We start from the raw sequence: 18,135 nt of genomic DNA, 5'->3' as shown, positions 1-18,135 counted from the left end.
TTGCCCTCACTCAGACACTCCTCTCCTTGACACTACAAAAAACACTTCGAAAACTGCATCTTTATGATATCAAGAATGTATATATGGTCCTGGTAAGGCAGCAGGGAGCGCAGGGCTTCCACTGTGAACAGGATGAAATATAGCATTTCATTCAAAAAAGGGGTGGAAGATTTACTGGGAACATTTTCCCTCATCCTTGTACGTCATGCAAGTGGGATTCGCTGGTTTCTTTCTTTTTCAGAGCTGCCATGTTCTTTGGATTTCATGGCATGAAATGGCTATCTGACTGCTAGATAACTCATGTCTTTCACTTCAGCAGAAACCTTCATTCCAAAGAAGAAAGCAAACATAATTTTCAATCTCTTGATATTGTGTTATCTCAGTTACGGCTGTTTTGCCTGCTACCATATTGCTCTGTTTGAATTTGCCATATGTCAGTCATAATACAGCAATACAAATCCAAGCAGGAAACACTGCTTTGAGATGACATAATAATAATTATGAAATACTGCTTCTAACCAGCTTAGAAAGCTGTGCCTATTACACATCTCAACTTCCTCATAAAGAACATGGAGAGAGTGGTGACACAGAAGAATATAAAATTGGCTCAGATAACTTAGTCACGCAGTCCCCACAGTTAAAAGGAATTAACTGAAAGGAGATAGATCATCTATTCCAGAAAACACCATGGGCCGTAAAGTACCTCCCAATGCCCTCTAACAAATGTCTGGTTTGCAATGAAAGACTAAAAACCTAACTATAATGCACCACAGAATGAAAACAGGAAAGATGAAGGTCATTGTCAATGTCAGAGTTGACGATGTGGCCCTAAAACAGTGAGAGATTCAATCTTAGTTTCATTGTTTGGTTTTCTTTATACACCCAGAGGGAATCCATTACTGGCCCTCAAAACTGGATTTAAAAAAGAGTAAGGTGGCTCCTGGGGAACTGGGAGTTAGCCACCACTTCCTATGAGGTCCTTCTGTTTCAGTACAACCTCCAGTAACTATGAAAGACAAAAGGTCTTATAGCCTCCTCTTCACATTGCCTCATTAACAAGATGTACCTGAGACACATACTGGAAAAGGCAAAAAGTCCAACCAAAATACATTACCCAGATAGACTTTTTTTTCTCCTGTTTCACCTAGAAGTGATCATTTTTGTTATTAGCAGTAGTACCAGAGTAGAGCAGTGATTGCTCATGACAGCAGTGCCTGGGAGAATAATTTCAATGTAAATCTTTATGCAAACTCATGTTTTAAAACTTGGATCACAGCTAAGGTTTTCTTCATACTACTCCACTGTGAACAAAACAGATGCGCAGTTGGCTGAGAAAATCAAATAAGGATTAAGTGAAGCACACTGTAATGATGCCCTAGGCCTGTGTATGCAAGTTGGAATTAGGTGAAAGCTATAGAAATCTGCCTATAGCTTTTATAAATGTACGTTTTTTCTGGCCCACAGTTCAGGTTTCCTCTATATAACCCTAACTTTAGAGCTGAAAGACATGATGCAACGGCTGTTTAATATATGAAATGTGATAGCTGAACCTTGGCAAATGTTAATTTAGGAGTTCTTAACTCTTCTTAAATGTAAGCTGATTCAGCTGTGCTTTGTGCACTGAACTGGGTGAAATAACTTCTTGTATTTCAAGAAATGGTTGCATGTGGGCACTTCCGCTAACTACCACGTGGTTAAGTCGTGGTAATTTATTTGTGCGTGAATCCTTAGTGTTACAGATTTTGAGCCTGCCTACCTGAAAATCAGGATAAATCAGGAAAAAAACTCTTGACACCACATGTGCATTCAGTTGTTCTAAGAGGTTAGAATGTCTAAATGATGATAGGCATGATCTAAAGAGCCTTTTTTTTTCATGAAAAGGTGGCTTTAGGTAATATAATGGCTGTAACTCTGAGTTAGTTACTTTATTAAGGTGTCTTTATCCATGTATAAAGAGACTATGCAAGTGGGATGGATACTGCATAAAACCAATAATTATTAGCTGAAATGCACAACTGAGAACTAGGGTTAGCAAGTAACTAAATGCATTATGCTTGTCAAAGTCTTGCTGCAAAGCAGCCACCTGTTAGGAGAGGAAGGTTTAAATCTCCTTGCCTCCTTGAGAGGTCTTCAATGTTCCTAAATTGCCATCATCTCCCAAGTCTCTGTGTTTTCCTTTCAGATTTTGTACTTTGCCATTTTGGTGCTTTTCATCTTGAATATTTGGGCTACTAATAATCACCATCTGAACAATGCAACCTCGGTAATTTTACCTTTTTTACCCTGCATGGCTCTGCTCTGCAGACTGTTTCGCAGCTCTTTCTCATCATTTAGCAGTTTCCTTAGCAATATGAGCTAAGGTTAGATGGCTGGGGCATATTGGAGCTGGGACTTGCTCCTTGGAAAACAAGGAACTGAGCTGTGGAGAAGGAGGGCTTTTATAGAGTGTACATCTCATAGGGCTAAATAAGATTTAGAGAAGGGCAACATAATTATTCTATGAAGAAAACAAGCTCTCTGTCTCCCTTCTTTGGAAGATGAGGTCTGGATTGGGTGTCAGCTATGTTGGCAATTAAACCTGACAATTGACATGGAAACAAATTACTGTTCACAGCTGCTTCATGGCAGCTGTCTGAGTGCAGACTCTTATCCCATTGCATGGTTGCACTGAGTTAAGGTTGGCTGTGCCTCCAGAAAGGTCTTCCTGAGAACACCTTTGTAACTTCACAGATTTATTTCTTTTTTCTCTGAGCAATGAACACTTTAATAAGTTTGGGGTAAAAAAGAAAAATAGTAACTATTTTCTGAAAAAAAGATTCGGTGTAGAAAATTCTCATGTTCTAGTTTGCTACCTTATCAATATATTAATACGCTTTTCCATTTTACTCATAAAATCACAGGTAGTTCTTTATACTAAATGGCCTGTAGCAGGTTTTTAATTGTACTGCAGTAGCTCAGAACCAGTATCTCAAATGTAGTCATGTGATTTACTGGCATAATTATCTACTGAACTACCTTAAAACTGACGCACTTTTCAGGTTTTTTTTTCCTTAAAAAGAGGTAGTATGTCAAAAGCCAGTTCTTAATGTATACATTCAAAATGGAACAAATCTGACTTCTTTTACTTCAATGTAATTTTCACTGGAAAACAAAGTCTTTAGTATTTGCAGTTGATAATCTCTGTAACTCTGCCTCAGCTTTTTATTTCAGTTATGTGATAAATCAGACTGCATATTTTAGTATCAGAAGGCCCAATTCTTGAGGTTGAAGCAAATCAAAATTCTGTGCAGGGGAATGTAAGAGATGTGGTCTTAGCAACATATTCCCAGTCCCTTCTCCCAATTAGTTATTAGAATAGTTATTATAGTAGTTATTAGAATAGTTATTATTGTAGTTATTAGAATAGACCTTCATGTTACTTCAAGCAACTAAATGCTAGAAACTGCAGTGAACTTGCTGCTAGCCGTCTCCTGTCTCTTTCCCACTTCTGGCCCACCTGTGATGCTGTTCACTGATGTTTTGAACAATTTCTTCTGGAAATGACTTTCTTACACAGCTTTCTAGTAGAAGACTACTCCACCATCAAGCTCAGACCACTGAGAATTAAACACTGCTTTATAGACAGCAAAATTAGTGAAGCTTGATTGGCGGCATGTGGAGATGAGTACGGATTCCTTAGTTTTTGAAAACAGCTGAATTCCCAGCAAAATTAACAGGGTGTCTCTCCTCTTCATATACGTTTCCTCTTCATAAAACTTTTCTTTTCCATATAGATGCTTTCACTGTATGTTATGCAAAAGGGAAAATTTAGGATTTAATGAGTAATCCAGATTGTGTTTAAACTGCTAGGAACATGAGAATGACTCCCAGCTCTCTTCATAGTGAAGTTCAAAACTTTTGGCCTCCTAGGAATCAACTGCCTGTCACCTAGACCAGGATGAGTTTGTTTGTCTTTAAGGCAATTTCAAGTGACTAATAAATCCATTAGGATGGATTAAGCTGTTTCCAGCACCCTCACTCTTAGCTCCTTAGAGTCTGCTTTTGATCTGTATCTTTCCAGCACATTTACCTTTGGACTACACCTAATTCTCATTCTCGCCACTTCACAAGTTGCAAGCACTACAGGAACCAAACGTCTGTGTTAATGCGGCTCTTGGCAAGGAATTGAAGATTAGCAACAGGGCTACTCCTTCTGACTATGAGAACAAGAATTAATACTTTGACGAGTGCTGGGGCAATGATTTTGTGAGCAGCTGAGCTGACCTAATGACCGCCGTAGTGACGTAGTCCTCCTGGATTCCTGCTGAGAATGATTCTACCACATGCCTTAATATTTCTGTTTAAATAAAGACTCCATAAGTTACAGTGGAATTTTGGACACATACATGTTTGTCCAAACTCTCCTAGCTCCTTGGGGTCACACATTTTGTGTGACCAAATCCTTTGAGATGTCTACCTCTTGGTTAGCAGTGGTCAACTTGAACAAAGGTAATCAGTGACAGGAGTGTTATGGATCTACAGACAAACAAACAAACAAACAAACCAAGCCTTCATTTCTTGAGGAAACCAGGTTCAGATTTCCTTGACCTTAAGAAGTCATTTCAAAGTTGTAATTATGGTGTCAAACCTGGCTTAGAGAAGTTGCACCTCTCCTCATAGTGGTTTGTTGTTTCCTACGTGTGTTGCAAGCTACAGCATTGCTTGCTCTACACGGATCACTTCAAAGGTTTGTTCCTTGGTTTTCTGAACATGGATCACTTAACTGCTCTGCTTTAGCAGAACTGTACAAATTGTAGCATTGGCATAATTTCAGGAGCAAATAAATGACTGAGAGGAATGACTGTAGAAAATGTAACCTTAAACTCTACACTATTTTGTCCTGGGTTTTGTTCAGAAGCTCATTTCTTTTAAAAATCCATCCAGAATAAAATGTAAAATAGGACATCTCCTTTTGTCTGTGTTTTGATTACAATGAAACCAGCCAAAGTGGTACAGGGAGAGAAAGGAGTTCATGAGCCTGTAAAGATCCTTAATTGTCACTTTAGTTCTATTTTTCTGCAGATGGCATACCCTTCCAGCTTTCAGTTTAATACTATGTGTATAGTATGGATCCATGCTTTTAATTAACTTCTGTTTAGTAAATAGATATTCAGACACGGTTTAGCACTGCAATTAGAAGGCTAGGGTTAGGTCTGAGCCCTACTGTGCTAATTAAAATACTTTTGAGATCTGTTGTTCATGCATTAAAATGTCAAGCAATTGACAACCCATAAGTGAAAAATTGATCCAATTATCAAGCTAGCCAAAATCTGCAGCTTTTTTTTTCTTTTTTCTTTTTTTTTTTTCCCCCCAAGAGTTAAGATTTATTATGGCCATTAGAAATACAGATGTTTATATGTCTGTGTCTTGGAATTCATTTAACTTTGCTTTTCCTTAATGCTGTTCTGCTTGCTATAAGACAGAATTATCAATGGCTCCTTCAGTGGAAGAAACTGCTGAACCTCTTTCAACTGAAATTTTAATCTGGAAACAAATGACTGGTATTTCCCACATTAAGGGGGGTGGGTGGCATCAGCAACATCTCAGAACTGTTCTGCTGGAACTAAGAAAATCTTACTGAATTCTTCAGATATATATAATAAGGATCCCTCATGGGAGGTAAGTGTACCATAAAAGTCTAAATAGCTAGAAAAGAGAAACAATGAAGAATATTTGTGAACAATGTCCAGACATGTTTTTTAAAGTGAATTATTGGAAAATGCGTGATAATCCAGCAAGTCCTAAACAAGCTTATCATAGACATGTCATTTTATAGTTACTTTTTAACACTTAGCATGATCCATTTTAGAAGTGATTGGTTCTTCTATAAGCATTATGAAAGTGGACACTCTCCAAGAGCCTTGCTGCTTAAATTGTGGGGTATTTTTATTCAGATTTCCAACCTATCAGCATTCATATTCCTGTAATACTGCTTTGTTCCTCTACCATTAAGACTCCTGTTTACCTCACTTTAAGTAGTCCCTGGCATTTTCATGGAATGTTGTTGTGTCCTATCCCAGCTATAACTTGGCTAGATTAAACTAGGTAAATTGTTTTTGTCAGTTCCTATAAAACAGGCTCTCCATCTACAGATCAGCCCATTATCACTTCTCAGTGCTTATTGCAGCTTCACTTAATCTTTCATGGACATGTATGGCCAGAATTGTATGCAGTTTGAGATATTTAATATGAAGGCTCATTGGTACCCTATAGAATGGAAATAATATTCTATCTCTGTACTGGAAATGCCTCATCAGAAGCATCCTTGGATTACATTTACCTTTTTAATGACTGCAATACCCTGGTGACTCACAGTCATCCCCTGTGATTAAATAGGTTACGCAGGTCTTTTTTTTCCTCATTCTTTCTAGTTGATGGATTCTCAGTTGAGTTTTTAGCAGAATTTTATATTATTGGTTCTCAGGAGCATGACTATGCATTTTATACTATTGAATTTTGTACTATTGAATGTCATCAAAAATGAATTCCATCTGGTTTTATTTGCTTGCTTTTTATGTTCACTTTCAGTAAGCACTGAACAAACAACTGAATCTGCCTGACTGCTTCCAAATTGGGGCTTTCAACGAGTACTTTTGCATTCCCCCTTGCTAATATACATATATATGTCTGCTAACAGAGCTTGTTTGCTCGGCTAATCAGGGAATGGCAATAACACAGTCTGCATCATTGACCCTTTCATTAGCCAAGATGCTTCAAAGTTAGTAAGTTCTGGAGATGGTGAGAATTACTGTGAGCTCCAGCCTGGCCACAACAGTCAATAATAAAGTTCTTATTGTCTCTAGTGAAACTGGAAATGAGCTTTTTGCATTCTAGTTATATTATTCTATTCTCAGGATCCACTGCAAACATTTTGGGTGTTTATCAGTCATGTAGAATTATCTGCTGTCCTGGACAGCAGACATTGTCCTGCATTATCTGTATGGGTTTATACAGCAAATTGCCAGTATTGTTGCTTGTTTCATTGCCTCAGTGTTTAGAAACAGTTCATGCTTTACAGAGCAATGTTGCGCTTCAATATTTCTTTCTTGTGCTTCTTTACAAAACAATAATAATTTGGCCAGAAAGTATGTGAATACAACCAATTCATTCTTTATTCTGCTATAAATTGCGTGTTCACTGTAATGGCTATTTTTGTATTATTAAAATTCTTTTGTGCAAATATATCCCCTTTTGCTGTGAGACAACAACATTTTGTGGAGTGTCCCAGTTTTTTGTTTTGTATAGTAAAACTAACAAGATTTTCAGATAGGTTGCCATAACTACTAATAGGTGATAATGACCTTTGGCTCCTGGATGGCCTCAATCAGTGAACTAATTTCTTCAAAAGCTTGTCCCCAAAGTACCACATACTTTAAACCATACTAAAATATTCTGCACATCTATTAAAAGCTTACTTTTTTTTTTTTTTGTAGTTATCAAATGGCAACAAAAATCTCTGGAACTAACAGTCCAAAACCAATCCAAATCCTAAGAGTGCTTTTCCTTCGGTAGTTGCTTTTGACTGTGGAGCAGGAGCTTGAAATTTGTAATGAATATCTGTTTGCACTAATGTATCTTGGGCCATTTACATAAATATATGGGCAAGACATAAACTTTACAGAATCACACTGTGCTCAAATCACAGGTTTGAGAAAGCTTGGCTTGAGTCCTTGAAGATTAACTTCAGAAAATACCGATGGTGATCGAACTGTACCTGTAACCTACACACACAGTGACAGAACACGTGACAAACCTGTGATTAAAGGTAATCATTTCCTATTCCTTTTTTCCTCAGTTGTGCAGGTATGGAACTTGGAAACAAGATCTTGTTTATGTAGGTCCTTAGTGACTTTTCTCCTGCTTTATTCTTGCCTTTTTGTCCCTCTTCTTTCTTTTCTGTAGAAAGCTTATCTCTCTGGTGGTAATTGGGAAGAGATGTTCTGAAGCTTTGCTGGTCTATAGAGTAAGCTGAACAAGGGAGATGACGGTAGAAGTGCAGGAGAGAAATTTGGACTAGAAAGCAGGAAATGTTGGGTGAAGTAGATGGAAGATGGTATGTGTCTAAAGAAAGAGATTAGGATGGGATGGTGAGGCTAGAAATCTGGGGAGAAGAGGAGAAATAACTGGACTCCAGATGATCCAATGTGAATCAACAGAAGCCATTTATTAAGCACAGATCATCATCTTTTATACCCTGTGTTGTAGCCGTACATGCCACTTGCTTATTTCTGATTAGCTAGTTACACTGTCCACGCGCTGTCCATGCAGTTCATTCACAGATCAGATTGGTTACAAGAATTCACATAGTAAATAGCTTAGTCATTAGCACAACATGTTTTCTACTTTCTCAGTTCTCATTTTTCCCATGTACTAATTCCATCTTCTACCACCTGTTTTGCCCTTAATCTAATCTCTCATAGTAGGGAGGCTGGCTCACGTGACCATTTTCTCTCAGACACATTCCTACAGGGAGATGGTCTGTTTGATTGGGCAAAAACATTGGGTTTGGATGAGAAACTGTGTGTTGGGGTAAGAGGTGGATGTGTGGGCAGCAGACATGGAGACGGGATACGTCTTTGCCCTTGACAGCAGTTCATTGTAAGTGAAAGTAGTTTTCTTTTCCCCGTGGATGTTTTCTTCAGATTACAGAGTCAGAATCTGTCTGCAGTGAATTCTCCCTTTAGTCTATGTCAATAATCCTGACAGTTTTGTGAAAGAAAGCCCTTGATTCTTTTCTTAGATAAAATTTCTCTGATTTCTAAGCAGATTAATTTTATTTCTTCAGAAAACTATGAAGCTTCTCTGCTGTGGTTGAAATTCATCCTGATTGATTTTAATTGTCTAAGAGTTATCCATTCTATATAGTTAGAGTTATCCATTCTATCCATAGTTATCCATTCTATTTGGGAATATGTATTAGGGAGAAATATTTTTTAAATTTTCTTCTTAAATTCAGACATCTAAAAAAGACATTAAAGGCTATGTTTACAGAGCTGGACGGATTCACAGAAGCTCCTGGGGAGCTACGTTTTGTACTGACTCATCTCTGTGACAGAACACGAATCAACAGTCTGTTCAGTTTCCCTCTCCAGCTGAGTTAGATGTAGAAAACAAAATATTCTCCGTAGTGGAAATCCCTTTTTTTTTTTCCTTGTTCAGTTCTAGTTTTGTAGTCAACACAGTCCAAGAAATTGAGTCTTCATTCCTAATATGCTGTTTATGATAGCAAGTGGATCTTTGACACCAACCTTTTCACTAAGTGCTAAAGGTATTTAGGTTTGGGGGTTTTGGTTTGGTGTTTGCCAGTTTTATTTTTGTTCCCCGCCCCCAAGTTGCCCTTTCCTTTGACTATGAAAAGAGTTAAACAAACAAGCAAACAAACCCCAGCCTTTTAATTTATGTAGGAAAGGTAGGTGCTTAAAAATTATTCTCAAGAATCCCAGATACGTATGTCCGACAGGAAAAGGACGTACTCTACCTCCAAACTTTGTGTTCCAACCTGCTGAGCGGCACTAATATCAGCTCTCACCTCGCTTGCATTTTATGATGGTAAATTTATTACAGCAATGTTTAGTGGAGCATGTAAAAACTATAACAAGTGCAATAGAAAAACTCATGAGAAAGTTACTACTTCTGTCTTTAGAAATAAAATTTGAGTACTGTGTGCTAAATAAGTCATAGGGAGAAAGAATGGGGAGAAAACAAACCTTTGAACTAGAAGCCTCACAAGATAAATACTGTTTCTCTGACCACTGTTTAGAGGGATCAGTGGAAAAATACTTGGTCATCCTGTTCCTTAAAGACTGCGTGATGATGCACCTATACAAGGGCTTAAGTAAAGGTTGTTCCAACACTCTCAGTTTGGACAAATATGGTGAAGAAAGTGTGGTTATTCGAAGAGCAGGCGATTGAAGAGAAAAAGGTAAATTTAAGCAACTGCTTAGATTTCCGTGATTAAACATTGGCATCCCCAAAGCCTACCCATCTTTAGATGCTCCATTTTTCAACTTTCAATTTTCCTATTTTCATCAGGTCACCATATAATTTTAATATGTATTTATGAGCTAGGATGTCTTTATTTGAAAAAGCTCATTATTAAAAATGTGAGAAAATTTATTTGGACTGCTGTTTCAATTTATTGTAGTTATTTCTGAAATATATGCGTAATTCCTTGTTACTGTTATCTTTTAATGCTCTGTTGTAATGATCACAATTGCTGTGCCTGTCCCCATGAGCTGCGTTACTCCCATGCCCAGCCTCATCCCCTCTGCACTTTGTGCAGAGTGTGCTGAAAGCTGCAACCACAGGTAAAGCCCTCTGGCCCTAAAACCTGGGTCTTGCCTGACTTCTGCGTTCTGGCAGCTCCAAGTTGACCCATTTGCTTGGAGCATCCTGATGCTCCTCATTGCTCTGAGTCGATGTAAAAAGCAGCTCGGAGATCATGGTTTGTTCTCAAAAAATCAGAGAGGCAAAGTCCACTCATTCTGCTGAATTAAATGACCTTTGCTGCTGCCCAAAGCCCAAACCAGTCTGAGCAGAAAACTCTTGTCATTCAACACTCTGTCCTGGCTTGCTTTTTGCCCGCTAAAGCTGGCACTGTCTCAAGCAGCGAGTGTTGCTACTGGGTGAATCCATGTCCTCCAAAAATACTTTTGTAAAATGAAGACTTGTTATTTTACAACACACACACAGAGGCATATAAATGTGTGCCTGTCTGTCTATCTAGTATTTTTAACACCTTGAATTTCTTCTTTAGAAAGGCCATCAGTCAACCCTGGAAACAAGAAGTAGAGCACCAGTGTTCTGTTTGCAACTAGAATAACAACCAAACTACAAACAGGCAAAACATATATTGAGATTTGTGTTACTTGATCTCAAAGCTCAAGCTCAGTTTGTGAAAATGTATATCCACATGAATGCAGTGGGCTGTGGTCCTTTATGGAGGGACTGGGCATTGCCCTGGTGTGTTACTGGCTGAAGTACAGCCAACTAATGAGACAGATGTCAGGAGGGGAAAATACAAACAGCAGAGATGGATTTTATTTATCATTTTTTTACCCCCAAGTAAAGCAAGCCTTTACTTGCAGTTTGCTGACATTCTTCTGTCCACCTGTTTGTCTGTCAGTCTGACTGTGGTATTTAATGTCACTGATTGTCCAAGGTGAAAACCAGAAAGCTGAAAACATAGCTCCTGGTTGGTACAACAGGCAGAAAGTCAATCTGAAATTCCCATTCAGTGCTTCAGGCAGAAAAATGATTCTGCTGTCCCCTGCCTCCATCTTTTCCTGTCACTTGTAGCAGTTTATTCAACACCTTCCTCATTTTGAATATATAGCTCAACTTGTAAAAGCAGGTATAAAAGCATCCGTCTACCAGACAAATCAACCAGACCAAGCCTGGAGACCATGGGGAGACTGAGCGACTCTTCAGAAATTAATTGGCACTCACTTTTTTTTTTTTACAGCATTTTTCCCAGAAACAGTGGGGAAGAAAAGCACCCTAGCCAAAGGCAATCTTTTCTTAATAAGTACAGCATAATACAGAACAACCTTTTTTTTTTTTTTTTTGCTCAGACTTGTTAATTATTCCAATATATGCTTTCGTGGAATAACAATGCTCCTGACGAGCCAGCCTGTGTCATCCTGTTGCTATAGAAATTGCTCAGTATAAGACACCTGCCAGTGTAATTGATTTAGCTCCCTTTAACCATGAGGAAAATGGCAAAATAGATCACTTCTGGTTTGCATATTTTATTTAAACAATTCCAAAATCATAGATGCAGATGTGTAGTTCCTCATCAGGACAGCACAGCCTTTGGAGGACAGTCATTTACTGCCTGCGTATGGCTCCTGTTCCACAGCGCAGCCCAGAGCAGCCACAGGTCTGCCCAGGGTTGGTTCCTATCATCCCAAGCAGAAAATAAAGCCATCAAAGACCAGAGAAGCACAGGCACTTGTTTAACACATCAAGTTCCACATCGAGGACCCCACATAAGCCTGTACTTGAGCTTTACTCCATGAACTCAAAGTCACTGGTGGTGCCCTGAATAGCTGCTTGATTTTCTAGCAGTCTTGGGTGGTGACTGGTTCCGCAGTTCTTCCAGTGCTATGGTAAGGTGGTTACACCACAACCTTGCACCAGGTTCTTAATGCAAAGTATCCTTATGTATGAGTTTTAGCACAGATGCAAAGAGATGGAGAAATAACAGCATCCTATGCCAATCCCATTACTTTACTGGACAACTAAAACTTTTTGTGTGATTCTGCAAACCCCCATTCGATGAGTGGGATCAGAGTATTTTAGACTCCATTCTTCCACACTTACATTTAATATTAGGCTCTTGAATAACTGAAATGATCCAAAGTTAAGGCTATGACTGTGTTATCTCTATCAGCAGTGACCGTTTCTAGTGTTTACGCCTTGGCACTTATTTTGTGGACTTTTATGTGCCTTTCAGAGTACTAGTTAAAGTACTGAATTTATTTTATATTTTTATAAGTCTGTTTGAAAAGAACTTTCAGAGCAACATACATACAAGAACACATCCTTATATAGAGTATAAACTTGGTAAGATTACAGAATTGTTGACCTTGTAGAAAATAGTATTGCAGCAAAATTGCACATAAGCCCCAATTTTAAATGTAGCCACAATCTTAGAATGTAACTAAATTATAGTCCCAAAACTTACGCTACTACGTATGTATTGCGTAGGTTTTATTGCTACCTAGTAACTATAGAAGTATTGCAAGCATTTCACAAAACTCTCATCATCATCTGTGGCAAGCACAGCTTATGACTTACTAAACTTCATTAATAGAAGCCCATGTGAAGTATGCAGGGTGAGGTAAAAGGTTAAATGGTGGAGATGGATGTGATCTAGTCTAGAAACTCTTACTCAGCAGTGAATGAATAAGAAAGATAACCTAAGTTACTCTTTCTTTGGACTCCATTTATTGATCTTGGTAATGTAGAATGGAGGTTTCCCAAACACTCTAGCTTTCATCTTGCAAAAAGTTAGATTCCTTTGTCACAGTCTTGGTACCTTTTCCTTTCATTCTTTCTTTGCAGTTAAATTAAAAGTTTGAAATCACTGTAAGATAGAGACGAACAATGTTTAAAATAGTATTCTTTACTTTTGGGACAGTATCAGGTTCCATTATCAGCTTCTTTGAAAAAAAAAAACCTGCTAGGAATAAGTATAAAAGCTCCTTGTCTGTACAATAGCCCAAACTCCATTAGTTTCTCAGCAGCAAAATATTTCCAGTTTCAGATTTTTGATCTTGAAGTTATTTTTCTGTTCAGCAAATGATGTCAGGCCAAAGACAGAGAAGCCCCAGAGAGCACAAAAAGCTTTTCATTTCAACTTTATTTGAACTGGATTTGGGATAGGATGTATTTCTTGCTGTGTGCTTTTCTTAGGATGCTCTTTGCACAATACAGGGCTGATCCCAAGTGGGACTCATATGCACTTCTCCAACACAAATAAAAAACTAGATGTGAACCTTAAAGGGGGAGGTTGTGAATCAGGTTCTCTCAGTTTTACCAGGTCTCACATTTATTCTGCTACTCCTGCAATGTTCTAGTTCCTTCTGGTTTTGACCGATTTGATTAAAACCAAACCAAACCAAACTTCTATTTTCTCTGTGTCTAAATTTTTTGACTTTTAAAGGTAGCTTTGCTAAAAAAAAATGTTTACTGTTAAGATTGATTGCTAGAAGATGGGAGCTATTTCAACTAACAAATTTTGAAAAACAGGTGTGTTTGCCCTTGGTGAAATATCTGTAGAGAAGTGGGAGCTCAAGGGACAAAACCTTATTCTTGATCAGACGCATTTTTAAGCCCTGCTTTATTTTCTAGATCAGATTGTTGATGATAGTAAAGTAGATTTAATGGTTGTCCATTCCCCTAAACTACTGTGTGTCTTCCTCCAGTCTGTGGCACCTGCCTCAAGTAACTTGGCATCTTTAAATAAATCAGTTATAAGCGACCATCAGGGTCCAACGCCAGCTTCAGCACTGCATCTGGAAAAGCATACATTAGAATATCTCATATTTTTGTAAAAGATAATCTTTACTTATGATCACTTTTATAGTCATTATCGTAAGTAAAAGCCTATATTCTGTTTTCCTTACACAGACCAATTACTTGACATGATCCTGGAGTTGTGGGTAAAATATTTATTCTGCAATTCTCCACTATAAAAAGTAGAAATCTGTTCAATGATTGGACTTTTTACTACAGGCTAAGGCCTGGAGCCTGTGGGTTGTTTGCTCCATGACAACCATGTAAGGCCTGTATTTTCATGTACACGGACCTGCAGCCACAAAGGTTGTCTCTGAGAAAGAGCAATGAGGAAAAAAACCCTGAGGAAAAAAAGTCCCAGAAGAACAGATGATTTAAACATTGTTATGGCCACTTCAACCAGCTGGTGATCGCCTGATCCCTCATTCATTCTGAAGTCAAGCTGAAACTCTACCACTTGTTTTTAGAAAGTCCTTTGATGAGATAAAAGCCATGGAAAAAAAGAGTTCAATCTTCTACCTTCTGCTACAAAGCATTTTTTTACATTTTTGAGGAGAATACAGTTTTAGGCATCTGTGTGCATGTGACAGAGAGGGAAAATGATCATTTATAGTTTTCTGAAAGTTTCTCAAATTTAACTACTCTTCTGATCCTTTTACCTTAAAAAGCAGCGTGTGCTCCAAATCTTATTTGTGTGTTGAACTCGTTTCTTGAAAGAAGCTGTTCTGCTGATCATGACGAGGAAGGGAGCTAAGGAAAGACACAATAATGAGTAATATATGCAAGATTTAAGGAACAAGCCTTCAAAAATGCCACTTCTGAAGATGTGCTTCTTTAAACCAAAGTTAGGATCTTCATTGTCTGAACTGTGACACTTAGAAAGCTGCAGCCCTTCGCTTAAGTGTACATAAGAGTACTTGCTACTTTCTCCTTGTAGATTGACATACTTTATCACTAGAACATTTCTTGTAGTGCCACCACTATCTGGAACATTAATAATTTAAGCCTGTGCGTGTTCTAGTTCAGCCTTATATTTAATCTCAAATTACCAGGAACAGACATACAAGGAATGGTACAAGGAATCTCACTGCAAATTCACAAGCCACATAGCTTGGTCTCCAAAAAACCTGCCCATCTTCCACATGCAACGAGACACTAGAAGATTCCTTTTTAAAAATTTTAGTCCTTGAAATGAGCTGGTTTTTGCCATAAGGAAGCGTATTGGTCATAGGCAGGATCTGCACCCCAAAACTGAAATCTTGCAAGACGCTTCTTTTCTTGGTGACTGTGATTTGCTTTATCTCTTCAATACCTGTGAGCCTTTTGGTATTTATATCTTGCTGGACCTAAGAAAGTCACAAGTTTTGTAACATCCCATGAACCTGACACCTATTATCTGGAAATAAGCATACTGATCAGGAATAAAGCAACACAAAAAAACTAAAAAGCTAAAAAAAAAATGCAGTGACTGTGATCAGGAGATCCAGATTCAAAGCACAGGGCTCATATTTCCTTGTCCGAAGACTGAACTATGTATTTCCACTGGCAACATAATGACGTTCATTGACTGATCATCAGCAAGTATCTATCTCCTCCTTGTGGGAATTTGTGTTTTTCCATTCCATTGGTCTACAATTCCTACAGCTGCGAATTTGTCTGTTATAATTTTAACCGGTTTTAGAAGTCTGTCATCTACAGATACAGATAACTTGATGTTTAGTATTGAATTTTTAGTTAAATATTTTAATATTTGTGTTCAATAGGTGGTAATTGTGAAGTAACTCAGAGTTTCCATATAAACTAGCAGAATTGAAGTGATTACATTGGTCTTTCACGTGGAAAATATGATGTTTTAGAAACTTAAGATAATTTGTATAATTTACAATTTCACCTTGACATTTAAGCATCCTCTTATGAATTTCTTCAGTAGAAATAGTATTATGCTATATATGCTTCACAGGAACAATAGGCAACCTCCATAGGAGCTTCCTTAATTGCTGATAAGCAGGGCTGAAGAAAAGCACAGCATACAACTCAGGGGAAATCCCAAAGGCTAAGTCAAGTCGTGTATCATTTAATAGCAGTTTAGTGGATAATGCTTGAGATAACTTAGATGTTCATTGCAATGTCTTAAGAAGTTCTTCCAAAGTCAGAAGAAATTGTCTCTCTAGATGCTGGGCGTTTCCCCAGAACATGAAGTTGTTTAGTAGTGGTTGCTGACACCATTAGCAGCATTTGTTACAACCTTTTCCATGATGACTGACACATATGAGCTGGCACGTGAGGGGGTCAATCAATACGACAAGGGGGTGACATATTAAAATAAGAAATTGTCATGATGCAGTTTGCTGTCCAGAGTTGCTGAGCGGGATTTTGAGCTCTATAAACATGAAAGCTATCTATAGGTTTCCTAATTTGGTATTATTCTACATTTTTCCAAGGTGAAATGATTGCACCAATAAGCAAAGTGGTATAAGGACTCTTGAGCAGACATAACAAGCCGTCCCTTGGTGAATACTCAATGTCAAACTTAATACATTATTCCTGAGAAATTCCTTTGTTTATGGTATTTAAGGCTATAGCTATAGCTTTTCCAAAGCAGCTGACTGGAAGACTGGAAAATGTGATTGCCCTTTGATTTTGCATAACACAAACCCCACACTGGCTGTTACTTTAAAAAGCTCAAATTACTGACATTTTATCAACTTTAAAAACATCTTCAAACTTTGTTTTGCCAATTTCTTTTACAGACAGTTTCTCAGCAGTTTCTTTTCATAACAGAAAGACACAATGACCTTTCTGCTTAACTATTTGGGACAAAGTCAATTTGTGCTCCATCTCCTGCAAGTGTAATTGAATGATCACTAGCCTGAACTCCAAGTTATGTAATTGTAATTAATTATATCACAATTGACCTGCAGTTCTGCTTCTCAGTCCTCCCTCATGCCCTTCTCAAACTGGGACCACAGTAACAGGCAAATGAAACCCTGCACTTTTAAATTCAAAGCCTAAAAAAAAAATCAGTTTCTCTCAACAATAGTAAAGATCATACAGCAACTTTAAATTATCAGCTTCTTCCTACCCTTTTTGAGGTATATGGTTTCTTTGCTGAAGCTGCATTAACACAAACCATAGTCCAGAGCTGGAAAGCAGGAGCAGCCTTTGAGAAGTCCTGACAGGACAGCACGAAGAGAAAGCATAAGGGATACTCAAGTAGAAAGCTGATGTAGGAAATTCTGACTGATGCCTAAACGTGACTGATAAGCAGATGAAAGGCAGGAGGAACAATGTCAGCTGACGCTTAAAATAGCCCGGAGAAAATGAGAGAACAGTAGGATCTGTTGAGGATGGGTCAATGCTTTGATAGCGTTTCTAAATCAATGTCACAGAACTCCTGATGGCAGTACAGCAAAGGACTTAAGAAGTCACAGGAGTCAGATTTCCTGTTAAGCCAACTTGTGACTTTCCTTATTATTAATCAAGACCCATTTTTAAACAAAGTATAGGCTGCTATAGACTAACCCCTGTATTTTTCCAGCTTTGATACCTGGTAGTATGTCCATTCTTACATAGGAGGTATACTCACTGCCGGTTTAGATCCACTGTTTTCTATTCACTATTGAATTATTGTAAATCCTCTACACAGACACTTTTTTTACAGCTCACATAGCACTTCTCATATGCGATGGAAGCTCCATAGCTTGTGAAGCATAACTGAAAAGGAGAAGTACTTAGAATTTTAAAAGGTAATATTCTGTATTTTTATATTTCTTTCCAACATCAAAAACTAGCTATTAGTGTTTGATGAATGATAAACACTCATATGGATAACTTATGATTTCATGACTCACAACACCTCAAAGGATAGCACTACAGTTTCCATTCTACTGCCTACAATAAAATAGACTACCTTTTAAATTAAAGCACAGGACATTCAGATTTCATAAAAAAATAATGACATATTGGCAGGAAGGCTCCTCCTTAGGCTATTCTGACTTTATTGAGTCAGTGGGCTTGCTCCTGATTTATGGAGTGATAAAAAAGAGTCTGACCAAAAATTTTTATACATTTGTG

Source organism: Larus michahellis, chromosome 1, assembly GCF_964199755.1.
Source record: "Larus michahellis chromosome 1, bLarMic1.1, whole genome shotgun sequence".
Taxonomy (NCBI): domain Eukaryota; kingdom Metazoa; phylum Chordata; class Aves; order Charadriiformes; family Laridae; genus Larus; species Larus michahellis.
The sequence above is the reverse complement of the archived record's forward strand: the minus strand, read 5'-3'. Positions refer to the sequence as shown.